Here is a 21,927-nt window from a genome sequence, read left to right as displayed (position 1 = left end):
TGTCTCAGACCGTCACACTGAGTGAACACAGCAGACACAGCACACAAGTGACTTTCACTAGCAGTATCAGTCTCTATTTATTCCACAGTGGGTAACCAACCCTGTTCCGGGAGATCTATGTTTTCACTCCAACCCTAAATCATTCTAAGCTAGAGATTTGGTTAAGCTGCTATTTAGTAGAGTCAGGTGTGCCAAACTAGGGTTGAAATGAACCTACAGCACAGTCTCTCGACCCAGACACAAAACTGGCCTAAAGCACGCAGAAACTTGGCAGAGCCACTCTTAAAGAAGCAGTGTTTTTCAGTGAATACAACATAAGCAACCATAGTACATTTTCCTTCAGTATTGAAATTAGAAAAATGCTGGTATCATATAGTTTTACATTATTGGTACCGCAATAACATTTTAGCGCCGATATACTGTACTGTGTGGGGTATGTTCCCTCTCCACCCTCCTCCTGTGTGTCCTGGGCTCTCTCACCTTTTCCTCCAGCAGTTCCCAGAATGCACAACAACCCTTGCCAATCAAGAAAGTCTGCTGCTGCTGCTGCTGGTACTCCAGTCTGTCATGTGCACTTTTTGTGTGACTGTAAGAAGACAGCATTGCCTCAGGGTATCATTCAAATACCTGGGAATATAACAGAGCTAGGGTGCAGAAATATTCTGATATATTCATGGTCATTATGGCAAAACCCTCACCATTTCTTATCAATCTGCCTTACTTACCACTGTATTCTGTAAGCTAGTATTTTTTTGTACTTACGGTGAACAATCTGGCAATTTGTTTTGAAATATATTTGCCCAAGGTAACTAGTGAAGGCCTCTTTGTTCCTCACTGTTTGTTCAGGCTGAAGCAATACCAATATTTTCTATACAAAGTGCGAGCACTTTCTGTCCCTGAAGTGTATTGCAGATAACAACAGATCAATGGATACAATGGATTTGGGCCAGAGTGCACACATTTCTATGATCTTTAAGGAGCTTGGTAATCCGAGTTGGCACACTAACATCATGTTCAGAAATCCATCCACAGAGGCAGAATACAGAGCACAGTTAGCTCCCTTGGCTGCGGACCTTGGGCATTTGGCTCAACTAGCTAGTTGTATTTATAGTTGTGCCATGGGGACCGTGAGGAGAATGGGTTTAAACTCGCAGCACACACACATAAATGCAGTGTCATTGAAGTGGCATGAAGATGCTGTTGATGCAGGGATTTACACATTGAGTTTCAGTGTGTTATCATGTGCTTTATTTATTTATTGAAAACCATGTTCATCCTTTTTATAGTCATCATTATTTCCATTATAACCAGCTATTAGAAGATCTTTTGAATCAGGAACTGCCTTTCTGCCTTTGGGTTACCTCAAAACCAAGTTCCAGCAACATTTTTCTTTAATGTTGACCTACAGGTAATTGAATGGCCAATATCAACGTTCTAAACTGAGAGCGGGGGAAAAAACATTTATTGTATTTAGGAGATGGCATTTATTTGAAAGTCAAACTGAAGGGCAAAATGTTAATTAGATTTATTTTTTGCATGGGAGTGCACCGCCCACATGTGGCTGTACCAAAGGGGTTTCCCTGCTGTTTCATATTAACCCTGTTCACCCTCCTGTTCCATAAGCCGGTATTAAAGCTACCTGTCCCTTTATAATACATCCCTCAGAACAAACACCAAAAGAGGGAGACAGACACAATTAAAAAGATTTCAAATCACAGATGCTCCAATCCAATGATCTAAGTTTCCCTAGTCAGCATGTATGAAAATATGTTATTCACAATGCGAAAGCCAATATTGTGTACCCAAATACCTGGAGTATTATTTTTTTCTGTGATGATATTCATCATGTAATTACATGACAGTCTGAAACTCTGCTGATAACAGGGTGATGAAGATAAGGATTATGGAATATTATAGCATAGGCAGGCTATGGTTGAGTTCTAAAGCTTTTCAGAATCCTCCTAATTACAGCATTTACTTTTTAATCCCAGGTTGTAAAGGCTGTTTGTTTGTCTCTGAGAAAATATTTGTCACTACACAAGTGTGATGATTTATGGATGTACCAAAATGTCTTTAAAGCTACACTGTGCAGGATTTCTAGCCTTGTTGTGCTGCTGTGTTTACAATCAAAGTTTCCTCTTCTGTCCCCAACCTCTGACCACCCAGCTCCATTTTCATAATTTAAATCCATTTTTATTTTTATATCTCTGTTTTTCCGATAGCTGTCACCATGAAGGAAAAGCAGCTCCAAGGTTGACTCTGGCTCGTCATTGCACTTTGCTGTATTTGTGCTTCTTCACCTTCACCACTGCAGTAGCTAGCAAGCTACAAATGCTAGCCATCTCGCTGAAATCTGTCCAGAACTGTCCCAAACGTACAGGCAGAGGAGCATAGAACTGGCAAATGCGTGCAGAAACAGAGATTGCCAATGCATCACAGATATGACCGAGCTTGGTTATTTCATAATATTTTCCAGGTAAAAATCCCGCATAGTGTGCCTTTAAGTTCAAAAGCAGTTTTCTAATGGATTGTCATTAAGTGATTACAAGCCATACACTCATTTTTATTGCATTCTATTTTCTTCAGGTCATGGGCACTGTGTTCAACCTTCCTGCTCTAATGCAGACTGAACCCATTGGGGGAAGAGACTCAGGCCAAATGGCTGTGTGAAACCAGCTGGCACTGGACTAGCTGGTCTTTTCCACTTCCATTTTCCCATTTTAATATTGTTTTTGGAAGTCATATATCATATCCATATATCTGCCATATTAGACCTTGACCTATTAATAAGCTTTTAGGTTAATTTGGCAAGGCACCAGTGCATTGCGCATAACATTTTCCATTTTCACTTTTATCTTGGTAGTTTATTTTGTATATAATGTGTGCGTGTATTTCCACATGACATGGAAAAGGACTTAAACATTGCAGTAACAATAACAATTACAAAGGAAGCTACACAGGCGAGTCACATTTTGTTGAATGCCAATTAGCAATAAAGTATGTGTCAGTATATAAAATAGGTCTGAACAATCAGCTATGTGACTTTCCAAGGTGACACGAGGCAACTAACATAATTCCCAAATTGCAGGTGCATTTGTCACAAAAACGGCACATTTGTTTAATGAAGCAAGGAAACAAAAGAGATACTCTTATCCAGAGCAACTTAAACAGCTTTTCCATTTCTTACATAGTATCCAATACAGCTGGATACATACTGAAGCAATTCAGGTCAAGTTCCTTGATCAAGGACACCAGGGCAATGTCCAACCTGGGAATGAAACATGCAACCTGTAGGTTATAAGCCCTGTTTCCAAACCCTTATACTAGCCTGCTGCCCAATGGTCTAGTAGGATCTGATGAAAGCCAAGGGAGGCCTTCAACCCATATTGCCGGCTGCCAACTTTTGGTGGTGGATCCATAACGGTATGGACGTATAAAATCCATGGTTTAGAAAGTAAAGGCCTTGCCACGTGTTTCTTCATCCCATCAACTCTGATTTCACTAATTAGTGCTACCTCCTGGCTGAAGTGCTGAGCAATGTGGCAAATCCAGGTGGTCGAAACAAAATACTGGGGAGGACTCGTACTTTCTGAACCCGGGTTTTACACCTCTGGTATGAACAGCTGTGTCATACGTGAGTCAGTGGGTGAGATGCTTGCTCAGTGTGGTACCATTACAGCCAATTATGAAGGCACTTTATAAGAATGCAGTAGGTGCACCCTATGGTGCAAACACAGTTTCCTCAAGCTGTCCCCATATTCAAAGATGATAACACCCCCCCGTTCACACTGCCACAGCACACACTTCCAAACTTGTACAACAGCAATCCAAGAGGGATTGAAGGCAAAGGGTGTTTTGAAGGGAAAGGCCCCAGTCATTCATAGCCAGGAGACTTCCAATGTCAGGCTGAGCAGAGTAGCTGCTAGTGTGTGCTGAAATGAGAGCAGCCCCATCCCTCACCAGACTACCTTACAGCGCTGCTCTGTGGGACTGCTGGTCACAGTCAACACTGGGACTGCAAAAGTCTGGTGCCACACAGAGTGAACAAACACATGCAGCGAAACACACAGTAGCATTCTCTGACTCACTCACGCTCACGTACGTTACACTGACACTGGCCCATTAACTACAGCATTAAAGTAGAAACTTGACATGTGTTAGAGGTTCTGTCTGCTATTTTTAAATTGACCTCATTTGTAAACGTTGTGGGCCTTGTGTCAAATGTAAGGGAGAGCAGATGGGGTTTTTTTCTTTTTACATTTTTTTTTAATCGTTCCCTAAGGGAAAGGGAATGTTATGGAGGACTGCACAAAGGACATTCATATTAAATATTCTCATTCAAAATAAATACTCGTCAGAATTCTTGTTATACAACCATTGGCAATAAATACACATTTTTCAGAATTTACTTACCTGATAGTAGATAACTGCAGTTCAAAAACAACTAAAAATATGACAGTTTGAATTCATTAATTCCACCTGCACAGTAATAAATGGTTTGTGACTAACAGCTTTGTGTGTTTTTAATGTTCTATGGACTGAACTTGTAGATAAGCAGAACAGAGGATGATGCAAATGGCTTTCATTTAAAATAATTTACCTTCAGCAGATAACAACTTAAAACCACATAAAACCACCATAAACCACTTAACACCAATCTTATTTTTAAGCCATTCTGGTAAAAGCCTGTTAGCATAGTGCAGACGTTATATTCAGGGGAGATGTTCCATTGTTCAATGACCTATATAATTTCAAATACAAGCCTAATATGAAAGGCCACTTCTTTTCATTAAAGAATAAAACATAATTTGAGAATCAGAAAACTAAGACTTTACCCATTTTATGATTTTAATTGAATCAATGCAGCCATTCACAGTAACTCCAGTCCTGTCTGCCTTACCAAACCTAAATAAACCTCTTAGTCTTTGAAGGTTTACCAGGCACAAAGTGGGGCTATAAACAACCCTCAATGGATATCAGATCTCCACACAGGAGCATATCTTCAAAAATAACAAAGGAAAAATAATAAAGCAAAATAACAAATAGTGTCCCAATGTAAGGATGCAACACAGCAGGAACACTCTAAATAACCGGTGTCACTATAAGGCGAGATAGTTGTGCATGCTGCAAAGATTCACAAATGTAAACAAAAGCTTATGACAGAGGTCGTAACAATATCACAACCATCACAACTCTCCTAACCTAATTTAAAAAGTAATATCAAAAGTAGTAACTATATGCATTGTAGTATTTTATCTTCTTCAGCCACAATTTCACTTTGGTGGTGGTATTTGAAAAAAACCTTCATGACTTTCATGACTTAATGACTTAATGTTATGTCCTGTTGATTTTGGATAAGAAATTAATGGTATATGACAGCTGCCATGAATTGCCCAGGTAGGAATCAGTGGTGGCTGAAATAAGTCACACCCACACAGCCTGCTGCTTGATAGCAGATGGCTTTGAGGTCCATAAATTGTGCTGAAAATTACCATTTATTCTCAACATCATGCACATGACTTCATTTATCCTGTCTGCTTGTCAAAAAGACATACTAAGAAGACATATTTATGTATGAAATTCTGCATTTTCCTTTCATTGTTTATGGCAGCAAGACACAATTTCAAGAATTTATAATTAAAGTACTTATAAACTCATTATCAATGTCAAGTCCGTAATTCTGTAACATTGTTTTTTTGTTTTTTTTGGCCAGCCAACTTCTTTTAAAACATGACATAAATAACACAGTGACAGCATAAAACTGTGCTAAAACATTATTATGCTTCATATCCCAAAATCTGCAGACAGCCTCGATTCCAGTCACTCAATCTCTGGTAGACAGTCAGATTATTTGGGATTTTGGGGGCGAGCACCGATCTCGGATGGATGGATGGCATTCCCAAAAATAGAGGGGTCATAATTTAATTGAATGAGATGTTACCTGGCCACTGAGGCTAATCTACAGATAGGACCCTGTAATTCTAATCTTATCAATTGTTAATATGCTAAATTATTTTTGGGCTGGCATAGATGACTTGGCAACTTCCTGGGCATGGATTAAAAAAATAAACAAAATAAAAAATGGGTCATAGGTACACTAATAACAGTCTCCTACCTTTCTGGCAAGGATGTTTGGGAGGACGGCATTCATTCTCTGACTCGCTCATCTCTGTGCCATAAGCCTCCTTCTCTCTCTTCCAAGGGACTTATTCAGCAGCACGCTACAGCACAGCAATGCTCCGTGTTTCATCCTGTAACATTTTCCACATAAACAGATTGCGTTTTGACCCAGATTTCAAATCTTGCAAACTTCTCAAAACAATGCCTGAGGCTGTGTGAGAGAATATTTTAGTCCTCTGAAACCTGCTAGCCTACCCTGTGGTGAATACAAGGCATATGAAGTGAATTTCTGTACAATGCGGCTTTACCAATGTTGTGTGCTGCGTGAAGCCAGTGGAGAGAAGATAAGTGAGTAGAGCTGTGTGCTAGTCTTGTTCTGACTGAATATCTTTTTTTAAATACAAATTTTAGGTGACAAAACAAAATAAGTAATTTAAAATGTTCCTGTACTTCTACAAAAGTACTTGTACATAGAAATTATATTAACACGATGAGCCCAAGTACAACCGTCTCCGACCAGTATTTGTAACGCAGTTGCAGAGAAAATGCATTACCCCCATTCTTGTGTAAGAAAATTCAGTCTAAATGTAGCTCATCAAACTACAGGCATGTTATTGAAGTGATGACAAAAAAAGCATTTCACCTAATGGCATTATGTTTCCAAAAGTGTATAATTTGTTAGGCACAAAACAACACAGTATTTTTTCACCTGTGTAACAAAACTGTAGCTTTTTCAATATGCATGCTCTGTTGCTTCTGTTGCACTTCGGCAAAAACAATTCTATTGAGCCAAATAATGCTGGGCGTGGAGTTGCGCGGCACTGCTGTAGTCAAAATGGACGTGGAGTTGCGCTGCGCTGCTGTAGTCAATAGTCAAAACTATTTTATTTTGTTTATGTCACTTTTAAGCTTGTGTCAAGAAAATGGGCGATACCTAAGGGGTTAAAGGACTCGGTCTTGCCAGGCTTTCCCAAGAAAACAAGCAGAACCATCAAACGATACACATCTGCTGCAGCCTTGCCAACTCCACCTCTGCCTCCCATCAGCCAATCAAAATAAGTGTACAATATATGTGGGACAGGTCTTCCGAGAGGGTGGGGATTATGCCCTAAATCTTGACTGAGAGGGGAAATGCAGCGATAATATTCAGCACAGTGGGAGTCAGGGGCTGGAAAATCACTGAAGAAAAGGTCCTGTTTTTTTCCCTCCATCCTTTAAAGCCCTGCATCAAGTGTGAGAGAGGGTATCGGGGGATTGAGAGTTGTGCAATTGGTGGCAACGGTTTTATGTTCTGGCCACCAGCATTTTCAATTTTTCCATAAGCTTTTGCATCCCTACTGCTCCCTGAACATGTTTCTCTCTCACTCCTACAGTTGTTTCTGGAGACGCACTGTTATTATGACTGAGGGTTCTCTTCAGAGCTGCTCAAACAGCACCTGGAGACCCTCTCTCATCAATCTTCTACAAACTGCCCTGGACAGCCAGGCCCTGATACAATTTATCTCCGAGTGGATTTCTCATCTCGCATTACTGCCAGCAAATTAAACATTAACGTTACGTTACTGCAGAGAGATTTTTATAAAAATCCACAGACAGCCTACCCAGTGTCACATCTATGCATATCATAGAAACAGCCTTTCACACAAGCTTGTCTATTTTATGAATTTCCCAGTTTAATTAACGTCTTCTTTGCGGTGAAATAAACACTGCAGTGCAATGGCACGAATTATGGCGGGCTACAAACCCTTGACACTAGAAAGAAATAGGCCTGCTCTTGCAAGTATGTGCAAACCCTCATTTCAATGCCATAAGCAAGTAAACTAAAGTTATACATGTTTTGGGAGGGGGTCATACTTACCAATACGTAGTTCTTGTCAGTTCCAAGGGCATAAGAAGTTCGAAGGAGCCGCTTTCCTGTGTAATTTTATCAAAATATCTCTGACATTGTTGCAGTCCGTCCTGTCCGTTAGTCAGGCGAGTTCTCTCTCAACAAAAAGAGAGAGGCGTCTTGTGCATTAGAACGCAGACAGGTGTGTTTATTAGTTTAAAAACGTAAGATGTAGCTACTGATGAAAAAAAAAACCGAGTCGGAGAGTCTTGCTGGAGTGAACTTCAGGTCGCAACTCCGCATGTTTATAAAACAACACACGTTGCAGCCATAATAAATAAATTGTTGTTTCTCTTTTTACGTTTTAGAGCGCCAGGCATTGTTTGTTTTCTTTCAGCATTAATTAAAAAGAGGTCGACGTAAATTAACGTATTCGTCAATAAACACGGATAGATCCATTGGGAAGGGAGGGGAAGGGGAGTCGGATATACGCAACCCAAAGCGTAATTTATAAGAACAACAATGAGATATAAAATTGATTCATACACCATTTACAGTGTAAGCCAGTCTATCAAGGTTGCATATTCTGTGGCAAATATTATTATTTAGCCTAGTTATTAGCCTACATTTTCAATTTATTTTTCTCTCATCCAGGGGGAACCCCCATGGTGTAAAATTCAGTTTTTTTGGGCTCAGAAACCCAGTCACCCCATATAACTTTCTTTATTGCTTGATTTCTGTGTGATTCCTTGGCATGGTTTCACAGATAATGACACTTGCTTGATGTGCAGATCCAATATTTTCATTCCCTGCAATAAATTGGCAACCATGTAGCTCAAGGGATCTGAGAGATTCTCCTCCGCACATAGGCTACATCACCTTCTGACCTGTGTCTTTTTCATTCATGTTTGATCATTTGACTGCAGAAAGCCTCCTGCTCAAAGATAATGAGGAAAGCCATTGTTCTTATGATTTATGTATTCTGGTTTAATCCCTGGACGGGCCCCTTGCATAAGAAGATTCCAGGACCCTGTTGGGTGAAAGTGTCTGCCACAGGAATGTATTAAGAGAATTAATGATCACACCATTTTCATGCAGTATCTCAGCTTTTTTTTAACAGTAGATAATTTAATGGAAGTACCCTCTCCCCTGAGATATATAGAAGAGAAATTCAACAAGCATCACTGGGCCAAATGCAGTCTGGGATAGTATTTGGTGACACAATATAGTAAGTCATTGCTACGCATACTTGTACATGTTTAGCTCATATTCACAATTAAAAAAAGAACTTGCCCCCTGGTAGAAGTACTTAAAGAATGATGGTTTTCAGTATACAGGAGGCAAAGCACTGACTTGAACTAGACCTGCTCAGCCTCAGTACAAAGATAGAGGTAGAATGTTGATGCCAAGAGTCTCAATAAGGTATTGAAGCAGTCTCTGGCTCAACCAGCAAATTAAGTTGATAGAGATAAACTGCATACTTTAATAGTGTTACCTTTAAAGAGGGTACATTTTAAAGAGGGTAGATTACAGGCAACATGTCAACTGATTGTAGGTTTCCTTTGGTTAAAGTTTCAGAGTAGTCTAATGGAAAATCAATTGATGGATGTTATTGTGAAATTCATTAACTCCTAAGTAATTTGTCATTATCTCACAGAGAAACAGCTGTGGGTAGTTCCCCCAATGATGGTCTGTTGGAAAACCTTGCCGACCACAGACCACATGGATCAAGTGATTGCTTAAATATTGTGATCGATAAAGTCAAATCTGTTTTTTTATGAGCACACTGCACCACAGGAAGTTCAAATGTTAGCCTATTGGGTGTGAGGCCTCAGAGTCGGAGGTAATCAAGACTCCAAACATATCTGAGCAGCTGACATATCTGAGCAGCTGACAGTCTCATCTTCTACCACTGTGTCTAAGCTTCTGTAACTTTGTTTCAGTAATATTTAAAGTAATTTCAGCCCCCAGGGATCATCTTTCAGAAGAGACCTGGTTTATACATGTTTCAGTGTTTAGGAATAGTAACCATTTTATTTTGGGTTTGTCATTTTCTAATCTTTTCGTCTTTTTTTATTTTTTTTAGTTTGTCATTTTCAAGCTTGTGTTAAGAAAAGGGGGCAAACCTTAAGGGGTTAATAATTATGAATAAATTTGAATCAATAAAAAATCCTCAAGTTCAACATTTGGCATTGTACAAATAAGTCACTCAAGAGAAGGTGGATTCAAGACTTTGATCTTCATGGCTTTCAAGCAAAGCAAAGACCTGGCAAAGTGCTTTATCCCAATCATTACCCAGGGAAGAGGTTTTCACAACTCAATATCCAATTTAAAAAGGCATTTGTCATCAGCTGAAGGATTACTCCATTATCAACAACAGTGATCATGAAACACAAAACCTGTTTTGTCACCTGTTTTAAAATGTTACCTTATACTCATATAAAGCTGGGTGCGCAATATAAGAATTTTTAAAGAATAGTTTTTTTAGGCATGGCAGGGCACATTATTTCAGGTCTGAAATAAATGCGACGATGTATACATACACTCAGTGAGCACTTTATTAGGTATTTATTAGACTTCTTGTCAGCTTTGACCAGTCTGGGCCTTCTCCTCTGACCTCTCTCATTAACTAGGAGTTTTTGCCTCCAGAAGTGCTGCTCACAGTTTTTTTTTCTCTCATTCTGAGTACATTACATTACATTACATTATTGGCATTTGGCAGACGCTCTTATCCAGAGCGACGTACAACAAAGTGCATATCCATAACCAGGGATAAGTTCGCTGAAAGACCCTAGAGGGAAGTACAATTTGAACTGCTACCTGTACAACAAAGATAAGGACGAGGGCCAATTTTTTTTTAAACAAGAGACAAACAAACAGAGCAAAAGTGACCAAAGTTAACTATCAAAACACTGCTTACCTAGCCAACTAAAAAATACCGATACACAAAGCAAGTCACAGAGACAACAATTAAGGTTCACAGGGAGGTAGGGAGGGATGGGGAGAGGTGCTGCTTGAAGAGGTGTGTCTTCAGCTTGCGTTTGAAGGTGGGGAGAGATTCTACAGTTCTGACCTCAACGGGGAGTTCGTTCCACCACCGTGGAGCCAGAACAGACAGCAGTCGTGAGCGTGAGGTGGAGGTTTGGAGAGGGGGAGGTGCCAAGCGGCCTGTGGAGGCTGAACGAAGAGGTCTGGCAGGGGTGTAGGGTCTGATGATTTTTTGTAGATAAGCTGGGGAAGACCCCTTAACTGCTTGGAAGGCTAGCACCAATGTTTTGAATTTGATGCGAGCCATGACAGGCAGCCAGTGGAGGGTAGTAAGCAGGGGGGTGACGTGCGAGTATTTGGGAAGGTTGAAGACCAGACGAGCTGCTGCATTCTGGATAAGTTGGAGGGGTCTGATGGCGGATGCTGGGAGGCCAGCCAAGAGGGAATTGCAGTAGTCCAGGCGGGACAGAACCATCGCTTGGACCAGGAGCTGGGTCGAGTAGGGGGTGAGAAAGGGGCGGATTCTCCGTATGTTGTATAGGAAGAACCTGCAAGACCGGGTCACCGAGTAAACTCTAGAGACTGTTATGTGTGAGAATCCCAGGAAATGAGCAGTTTCTGAGATATGCAAACCATCCTGTCTGGTACCAACAATCATTCCACATTCCATTTTGTATGAACCACAGCTCAACCTCTTCAGCATGTCTGCTTGCTTGCATTTAGTTGCTGCCATAGGATTGGATGATTACATATTTGCATTAACAAGTTCAGTCCGTAATTGGACAGTAGTACAATTTATTTTCTTTTGGCTCTGTTCTTTTGCAGCACATTGAATTTGAATGTTAAGACATAGCTTGAGCTGGTCAAACCATGTTGAGTGGGGAGCTGGTCTGAATGGATCAACCAGGTGTTTCAAAACCTAGTTTGAGCTGTTTTTTTCAGCAGGGTTCTCAGCTGTTTTGGATTAGCCAGGCGTATCCAATCGCGTCTTTAGTGCAGGTACAATAAATAAGCAATGCAGTTGCTGAATGTTGATTCATATTTGATCTGCAATGCCTAGTTTGAAAGTTTGACTACTTTCATTTACATACCATTATTATGTCCTGAACATCTGAAATGGGTGGAGGGGGGTTATGTATAAAAAGTGCTGTCATTTCTACATGGTATAACCAAAATGTATACCGTAAGCATAAACTTAATTACTGAATTATTTGATTACATGTATAAAATGGTTTGATTACAGAGCCAAATCAATAAAACATGTCTTTGACCCAAATTTTATGGAGCTCACTGTGTGTATATATAGAGGCTGGTTAAACTGATGGTGGCATGACACACTGTTGTCTGGATGTCTGGTGGGGCTTTGGATGGGACTTTAGACTTTATTAGTACATTAGAAAAACAAACACAGCAGCTGTCTCCAGCCCTAATGCTCTTTATTCCCAGGCTCCGAGGAGACAGCCTCTCATACAGAGCTTGTGATTACTAACACCCAGCTGCCTCAGCCAGACCTGTCCCTCCCATATCTCTCCCCACACAATTAAAATCTGACATCCCCGCCACAAATCTAATACATTATGGGAAGATTTAGATTGATATGGCTCTTCCCTCAGACAGATTATTTGGAAATGGCCATCGTTACTTACCGGGCTTGTGTAAGGCACCTTATCGATCGTCAAGCGGTTGTTTCTTGTTTGACCCTCCTTGAATGTGGCCTCTAATGCAATCAATGATCTGTGGTCCATTGATTCTTTCAGAAATGTAATTTCAAATGAAACCCTTGCCAAACTGACCCCAAAAACTATCATGCTGTACAATTTATGGGCATCTTATATCAAAAAACTACTTTGTTTAAGTTTGGCCCAGATTCAATCTAAGTTATTCTTTATACATGAAAAATTTGTTTTCATTTTGCCAGGGAGTTCAGTCGTCATAAACAAACTTTGACATTAAAGAAATGTGCTTGCATTAAAAAGAAAGTAACTCACTGGTTGCTTTAATTTGTCAGCCAAATTTACAGATAGGTGCCATTTGATTGCACTGAAGTTGACTGATTAATTCCATGTAGTCTTCTGTTCTCTTTTTTGTAGTCATTTATATTCAGATGATCCCTGAGGAAGTTTAGTGTGATAGCATCTGTCTGGTCTGTGGAAAACACAATCCATCATATTCACAAAAATATCAACCTATCACATCTACTGCATACTGCTTCCATTGTTGTTCCTTCAGGGCACACCTAAAATAATCCAAGTTTTTGCAAATTAAAGGTCAAATGAAAACAATCTATTATACCTGAACCTTCTTGTATGAATCATCACATTTTACATACCTAAATACAAATCTATATTCTGTAGCAACACAAATTGATACATTGGAGCAACATTTTGGGCCTCCACTGGGTAATATGCTCAAACATAAATGTCTAACTAAGTTAGATAATTATCAATGAATCATAGTCCATGTGACACATTGTCTCTGAACTGCAAATTAAGACCTATGAAGTGCAACAGCAGGCTAATTCACTAAACCCAATCTTTTATTCCTTCAGTGCTAGCTTCTTTTCCACACAATACAATTAAAGAATTGATGGAGTAGGACTGCAATGGCTGCGTTAAGTCTGAGGTTTATGGAGCACTTAATAACACTTTGAGAGCCTTGTTATCCTCCACTTACGTGTGTCACACAGGACTGTAAGTGAGAATAGATGGCACATTTATAGACTTACTAAATCAAACAACCATTTCAGCACCATGCAGCCCCATCACTGGCGTTTTCACACCAGAACCCAGCTCAAAGAACCTTTCTCAAAAGTGGGAGTGCAGCGGTATAGTCTAGAAGAGATATACAGGTATAGACTAGAATGCAAACTGGAATGCCATATACTGTAGTTATTAACCAGGATCATTTCAATTCTATTTATTTTTCTGGAGAACAGGCAGAGATTTCTCTGGAACTGGATGTGTCCATGCTGCAGTATTTTCCATTTGGGGCCTCTGTTGACAGACACATCCCATTGCGGCTCTGTTTGGTGCAGTGACGCCCGGGTGGGAAGTCAGCTCTGGCCAGGGCTAGGAGACCTGGAGGCTGATGCGGTGATGTCAGGATGGGTGAGAAAGGGCTCTTTATTCACTGTCAGAGCTGCCTGCCTAGGCCTGGCAAGCTTTCAGAACATACTGGCAGGGTGATCTGTAATCAGCTCAGGTGTGAATCTGGCCTTCACCTGGCTTGTTTAAACAGGCAGTTTGCAGTGAATCTGGTGCAGATTGTATCTTTCAACAAATGCTGCTGCTGCTCTTGGGTCTGTTAAGAATTGATTGAAAGACATCATGTTGTAATATTTATGAATGCCTTTCCTGCAAATAAAGCGTTTTTAAAACAACTATTTATCTCTTTACACTCTTCTCTGGAATGGCCAATTATTACTGCTCTGTCACCACAGTATCCTCCATCAATGCAGGAAAGCACAGGCAAGCACATTCCCAGCCACCACTTTCAGCTAACCAGCTTCAAAGGTGGATGTCTCATGCACATCTGAAATAGGCAGACTGCAAGTCCCTGAGTTGCTATTGCACAATGAGACGTGGAACACACTGTCGACAAGGAAGGATTCAATATCATGTGCCTCCCAATACTGAACTTCTAGAGAACATGCCACACACAGTTTGAACATGAAAGTGTACATCTGTGTAGCTGAAATTAATTTACAGTTTGTGCTGATTATTCTCATTTAGAAATTACTAACAGCAATTATCTTGAGATGAATTAGATGCAAACCAATGAAACAGATGAGACTAGAATAAAGAAAGAAATAAAGTATGACTTATGGAAGCAATATACAGTATATTATTTTAATTTTTTTCCTATAATAAACTTCTTTTAGTGGTTCTCATGAAATTTTATGGCTTAACCTGTCAGGTAGTGCTAATGAACCATAATAAACTGTCTAGCTATACACTCTAGAAACAATGAAGCTCTGATTTCTTTCATTCAGTTTTCTGTTGCATCACCTTTTTGTCTGTGAATTTATTTGAAACTATTGCTTTAGTTTCATTTCAAGTCACACGGCATAGTTGTCTCTATTAAAGGGTACAGATTAATTTAAGAGGTTTCTGAGATCATTCCGTAGTCAGTTCTTTGAGCTGAAGTTATACAGAATTTTCTTATACACGGATGGGGGTATAAGATTTTTCTCTGCAACTATATTACAAATACTGGTTAGAGACAGTTGTACTTGAGCTCATCGTGTTTGAGAGGGCCTATACAAAGCATAGATAATAGCATTTCTATGTACAAGTACTTTTGTAGAAGTATACAATGCCGGAACGGACAACAATTATAATTGATCCAAGGAAATTCTGAGTAAACAATGGACATTCTGGGCGGCACGGATGGTGCAGTGGGTAGCACTGCTACCTCACAGCAAGGAGGTCCTGGGTTTGAATCCCGGTCAGCCGGGGCCTCTCTGTGTGGAGTTTGCATGTTCTCCCTGTGTGCACGTGGGTTTCCTCCGGGTACTCTGGTTTCCTCCCACAGTCCAAAGACATGCAGGTTAGGCTAATTGGAGAGTCTAAATTGCCCATAGGTATGTGTATGTATGAGTGTGTGAGTGTGTGAGTGTGTGAGTGAATGGTGTTTGTGCCCTGTGATGGACTGGCGACCTGTCCAGGGTGTATTCTTGCCTTTCGCCCAATGTATGCTGGGATAGGCTCCAGCCCCCCTGCGACCCTGTTCAGGATACGCAGGTTAGGATAATGAATTAATGCATATATAATGTCTTAGTCCAATGGACATTCTATCAATGTTTCTTTGAATTAGCACATGTGTAGAGGGAGAAACTATTCTCCATTGTCTGCTGTACACTTGTTGTGAAAAGGACACTGACATTACCTTATTTCTTGCAGTATGTGGATTACCAAAATGCAGAGGTGAAGGTGAAGTCACCCCACACTTGTTTGACATGTTAAAAAGTAAGAAACAGTTGTCGCTAAAGCAATGGCATCTTAAAATAGGTTATACAGATAGAACCGTGAGTTTTCAAACGGTATATCCTTTTACCATAGTGATTTCACCCTGAAAAAAATGAATGAATGCAAAAAAACCCTCACCGGCCCAGCCCTGGGGTTAACAAAAGTGGTTTATGTAACAAAAACAAAAAAATATGAAGCATGCATAGTTACCTAATATCCAACAAGGGAGGTCTGCAAATCTTTAGATGCTATGTTTGAGTTGGCTTTTACATAATTTATTATTTTTCTTTGGTTTTTGGGGATATTTTGGAAGGGCACCTGATGTCTTGTGAGATATTCTATCCTCTCTGCATGGTGTTTTGCATTCATCTGTGTAGGTAATGTCAAACTAAAAAGGTTTCTTATCTCTATTTAGCAGAGTCCCACCCAAACCTTTTCCAAAAGATCTCTCCTTTGATTGATTAATTTGATGCTTAATTATTTACCCACCTGATTCTACTTACCTACCTGATTTAACCAATACAACTTGGGGTTCATTTATTTTTGCACCTGCACTAATTCCTTTTAAATTTTTTTTTTTTACTACATGCATGATTTCCTCTAAACCCACATAAGGAATTTGTAAATATAAACCTTTTTTTTTTTTTACATTTTATATATATATATATATATATGTTAGGTAAAAAAGACAAAGGGGTTCACATACAAGCAGCACTGTATGATGTAGGCAGCATACATATTACCACCCCCTTCTACATTCAATTTGACATGTGCTGTATTAAAAAACTAGAATAAAATCACCTGAAGCAGTGTTAAAGGGCAATGTATTATGTACCAGGCAATGCATTGTCCTGATGCTGAACAGGAAACTGCAGTTGTCATGGTGACATTTTTTTATATAGTATAAAATTGAGATCAACACTTGACATTTCTTATTATGGTTGATGAAAGGAAAATGTGATTGTGTTGATGGATCTATTACAGTCTGCCCCCCTGAGTGCTATGCATTCGAGCCCCGGCTCCACTCCACTCTGATCCCCACAGGATAACACGGCCTGTCCTGGATTTTCTTCTTTTTTTATCTTTGCATGTGAGGAAACATTGGAGGATGGCAGAAACCTGGAACTGAATTATCTCACTGCACTCTTCACGCTGCTATCAGAGATGAGTTCACTCACTCACACTCAGGACGACAGAGTAGCCCCTCCATGGTAATGAGGCAAAGTCAAACAGACAGCCCAGTGGCAGGTGAGAGAGGCAGCAGGCCCCTATGACTGCAGAAATTGCCTTCTTAACTGAACATTCTAATGCTGGTGTAACAATCACTACTGGTAATTGAAAGCAATCAATTCCTTGATTAATTCCTTGCATTTACACAGTGCTTTTCTCACCAGCTGGCAACTCAAAGCGCTTTACAGTGCTGGTGTCTAGTACCCACCTGGGTGATGCAACGGCAGCCATTTTGTGCCAGAATGCTCACCACACATCAGTGGAGGTGGTGAGCAAACAATTATTTTCCCCCAATTAAACCAGGGGATGATTAGGTGGCATAGCCAGGTTTGGAAATTAGCTAGGACACCGGGGAACACCCTACTCTAAGGAGTGTCTGTTTTACATCTCATCCAAAAGACGTTTAGCAATGGGGCAATGGAGTTATAGAACATTGACTTAGAATAAAACAAACCCCAAAAAGGGGTAACTGCTTCAGATCACCATGAGTGGGCACACTGCGCAATGCTCCTGCTGTGTAAGATGGCCAGCCACAGTCATGCTGATTGACAGCACAGGAATGGGCAAGAATAATCATGGGCTGTAACACACACCACTGAGCTTGCCTTGACTGGAGACATTTTCCTTGGGATGTCACATTAATTTTGCAGCAAATATTTCAACATGATAAAATATAAAACAAGCTATGAGAAATTGATTGTGTATTGCACAATTCTGTCTGCCCTGTCCCCTTACTTTTTTTTTCAAATATGGAATCAAATTAGTTTTTTTTTTATAGTTTATTACCAATTATTGCATCAAACAAAAGTGGAGAAAATTAAACCGATACCCAGAGTGACAAGAACAATAACAACAAAACTACAAATGGATATAACACTGATTCATTTTCACATAATGCCTTATTGCTGTGTGTATCAGTATGGGCTAGGCCTGTATAAAAAGGGCACTGTGGAGAGAACAGTGGCTAGATGTAATCAGCCAGGGCCCGAGTACCAATTGGAATCCGTTTTACACTTTTACAATAAGATGTTCTTCCCATTTTACTGTGCACCTGATCAAATGGATGCTCAAAAGTACTATTACTGCATGTCCAAATGCATTGACATTCAAATGACTATTATGTTCAAGATTCAAATTATATTTTTTATTTTACAATGCCGCAGTCACAGTCTGCCTTCACAGTATTTAGGAGAATCCTCAGCAAAGGGCTTTAAAAAACTCAGACAAAGAGCTTTAAAGACAGAACCCAACATAGTAATGGCCTTGCTTACTGTATGTCCAGAGGGACTCTTTGGTTTACGAGTGCTAAGCAGCTAAAGGACCGTTCTGTCAAGCTGACATGCACTTTGTTCTTAACTCTGCATGATGAATGGAATGTTTCCATCTTTTTTCTAATGCATTTAAAAAAATTAATACACATGATTTATTTATTTCTGTCACCCTTCTCTCAATATGCAGCTCTATGGATGAACATAATCTCTGTGCTAAATGCCACATACATGCTCTGCATAGTCTTAATGTGTACTCTAATCACAATGCCTTGCTTTGTAATGCTAACATATATCGTCTGAACAGATCCATAAATGGATATACAAATTCATGAATATAGATGCATTAATTCAAATTTTAGTAGCAAAATGGAAATCCCAAGACTATTTTGGGGCCAGGCCTGGCCTTCTACTGACCATCATTACAGGTTCTTAAGCCTTTGGGAGGAATGAGCAATTCACAGGGGTCTGAACAAACACTCTGTGTAATACAAACATTGTTAAGATATGAAGGCCAGTTTATAGTTAGGTGATGCATGATTGGATGACGGATATCGATACACTGTCCCCAACATTCCATTATCGCTCTTCTTTGATTTTCAATGCTGTCGCTCATAAAAATGTCAAACTAAGAATGCATCTCTGAAGGGGAGTCACTGCCAGCTCAATACATGGCAGCTTGTTGGTGACACTTCACTAAAGATAATTACAGATGAGAATGTTCTACAGTATAATAAGGTTGTCATGACAATTGAGCCAACGATGGGGTCAAAGTTCAATACAATTGATGTCTCAGTGATGGGCACAACGATGATAGCGAGGGCATCAAACCATCGATCGTTCTAGTCTAAACAACTAAAAATGGACTGACTATCAAATGTGATAATTGCTGGTGGCAACAATCATACATCGCCAAACTATAAACTGGCCTTGATACACTATAGTCTCAGCGACTCAGGGATAGATTACTGTGCTAGACTCCGCAGCGCAGAAAGGAAGCAGGGGATTGTTGTTTGTGAATCTGGCACAAGAGTACAGTCAGGATGGAGGGCATAAGAGCATACAGAATGTTTGATGAGGACAACAAACAAGTCAGCCAAGCTTTGTATTTTTTTCCAACTGTCTAGGCTAGACCATCTATCGTTGCATTAAGCCAAGACTCCAATGACCCAGCAGCCTCTTCTTCCACTGAGAGTCCTAATATGCAAGTCCATGCATTAATAACAACTGTCTCTGCGGACTATTTCAAGTCGAAAAAATAGTGCAAATAACAAATGCCCATCACAGCTTCCTCGGACATAAATAACACAGTTAACTGCAATTCCAGTTAAACATTCATTGGTCACTGAGGTGATTGTTCCTTTTACTTTTTTGCTTTAATTGCATTTTTTTTATCGCTAGTAGCCCTAGATATTTTTTAACAAGCATTGACATTTGGGCAGCACTTCTGGGAGCAGTGCACCAGAGTATAAAATTATTTATATTGGGATGGCAGGTATGAAAGATAACATGCATTTCATATTTTTTCCTTACACTGGCACAATAAGATGCTAAACTGAATTAGGCTTTATTGTGAAAGATGCTCTATGTGGAACATTTTGCAAGAATATGATGAATTGCAATATGTTTAATTTTTGACATGCCAAAACAATTGTATCTTTAAAAAACTTTGGACAGCAATGTACATATTTTTATGATAATTTTTTTTTTTTTTTTTTACCCACAAGGCAATTTTTTTCACCTTCTGATTTCCAATGTCTCTTTTGGACTTTTTTGGGCCAAGAGACTGGTACTCACAACAATGAAAGAATTCACACAGTTTTTAATGATTTATGCCAAGTACCCACAACTTTTGTAGCATTTGCATTTTTACTGTAATAGGCAAGGCACATAACCTGTATAACATGAATTTCCATATTTATGAAAATGTTCCCTGTGCATATTTCCATAAATCATATCTCCTTCACTGTGTTGTTGTAGCCATGCAAAACATTCTTGATGCTGACATTATTTGTTTCCACTCCAAGAACCCTAATGTACCTAATGCTAAAGAAAGATGTTTTAATGGCTGCACAGTAACTACAGGATCCAAGAGAAGGCAGAAATGTCTTACTCAGCATCTCCTGCATGCTCCTCTAAATTCTACACCCTCCTCAAATGAAAGATCAGACCTTTTATATGTTCTAAAATACTCAGTGAGCATTTTATTAGGTATGTATTAGCCTTATCTTTTAGACTTTTTGGTTTTCTGCTGCTGTAGCCTATCCACTTAGAGGTATGACGCATTGTGTGTTCAGAGTTGCTCTTCTGCATGCCACAGTTGCAATGTGTGGTTTTGTGTTTTTGTTTTGTTTACCTTCCTGTCAGCTTTGACCAGTCTGGCTCTTTTCCTCTGACCTCTCTCATTAACAAGGAGTTTTTGCCTGCAGAACTGCTGCTCACAGGATTTCTTGTTTTTCTCTCCATTCTGAATAAACTCTAGAGAATGTTGTCCGTGAAAATCCCAGGAGATCAACAATTTCTGGGTTTCTGAGACACTCAAACCACCCTCTCTGGCACCAATAAATATTCCACCGTCATAGTCACTTTCCTCCGCATTCTGACGGTTGATGTGAACATAACTGAAGCTCCTGACCCGTATCTGCATGGTTTTATGCATAGCACTGCTGCCATACTATTGGCTGATTAGATAATTGCATGAATAAGTAGGTGTGCATGCATTTAATTTCCAAGACAAAACAGACATCTTCAAGACATACGTATTTATAACATCATCATTATCCATGGCACAACTCGTTGAGGTAGCACAACAGCCAAGAAAGTGAAAAACTAAGATCAATGCAATCCTCTCATTATAAACACAATGTTTTTATGCCATGTTCATTGCAGGGATAAGCCATCTGTGGGGCCGTTAATGCTCTTAAAAATAAGATTTAAATCCTGGACTAATACAACAAAATATAAATACCAGCGTGAATGGTCTATTATGTTTATTTACATTTATTACATTTATTACATTTATTAAAAATAAATGTAAAAAATAAAACCTTTTAATTACTTGGTTATTCTCAGATGAGTGTGACCTCCAGATACATTCAAACAGTTCAGCTGCGTGAACCAGGCATTTATATTTCACTTTAAAAGGCAGTCTTCTTGCAATAAGATACACTTAATTTCTGTAGGGGGGAATAATCACCTGTGCACAAGCACAGACACATCCATAGTATATCAGCAGGGACAGCACAGCCTACACAGCTAGAAACACTACATTGATAGACAGACAGACATTTCTTGTTCTGATAATCTATATAAAATGTGTGAGTGAACCGATGTCTTGTTTATGGCAATACAACTCATGAAATGAATCCCTCATTTCTGTATTGAATAATTAATCAAGCCTTCAAGCTTGGTTTCTGCATATCATGCATATTATCCAAGAATAAACATTTTACAAAAATTCCTTTCAAGAACAATACAAAAACTGAAAGTAATACGTGCTACCAGAAAAAGAACAATTAATTTAAAC

General features: G+C 39.5%; 1 long non-coding RNA gene across 1 annotated transcript; it reads right to left on the bottom strand.

Moving 5' to 3' along the window:
• Positions 1 to 479: 479 nt before the first annotated feature.
• LOC133108180 (uncharacterized) lies at positions 480 to 8,151 on the bottom strand. The gene is made up of 3 exons (XR_009704644.1): positions 7,979 to 8,151; positions 6,116 to 6,251; positions 480 to 586 (listed from the first exon to the last, which is right to left on the bottom strand). It is a non-coding gene; the product is annotated as an uncharacterized LOC133108180 (long non-coding RNA).
• Between the last annotated feature and the right edge of the window lie 13,776 nt (positions 8,152 to 21,927).

The sequence above is a fragment of the Conger conger genome, chromosome 13, assembly GCF_963514075.1.
Source record: "Conger conger chromosome 13, fConCon1.1, whole genome shotgun sequence".
Lineage (NCBI taxonomy): Eukaryota > Metazoa > Chordata > Actinopteri > Anguilliformes > Congridae > Conger > Conger conger.
The sequence above is the reverse complement of the archived record's forward strand: the minus strand, read 5'-3'. Positions and strand labels throughout refer to the sequence as shown.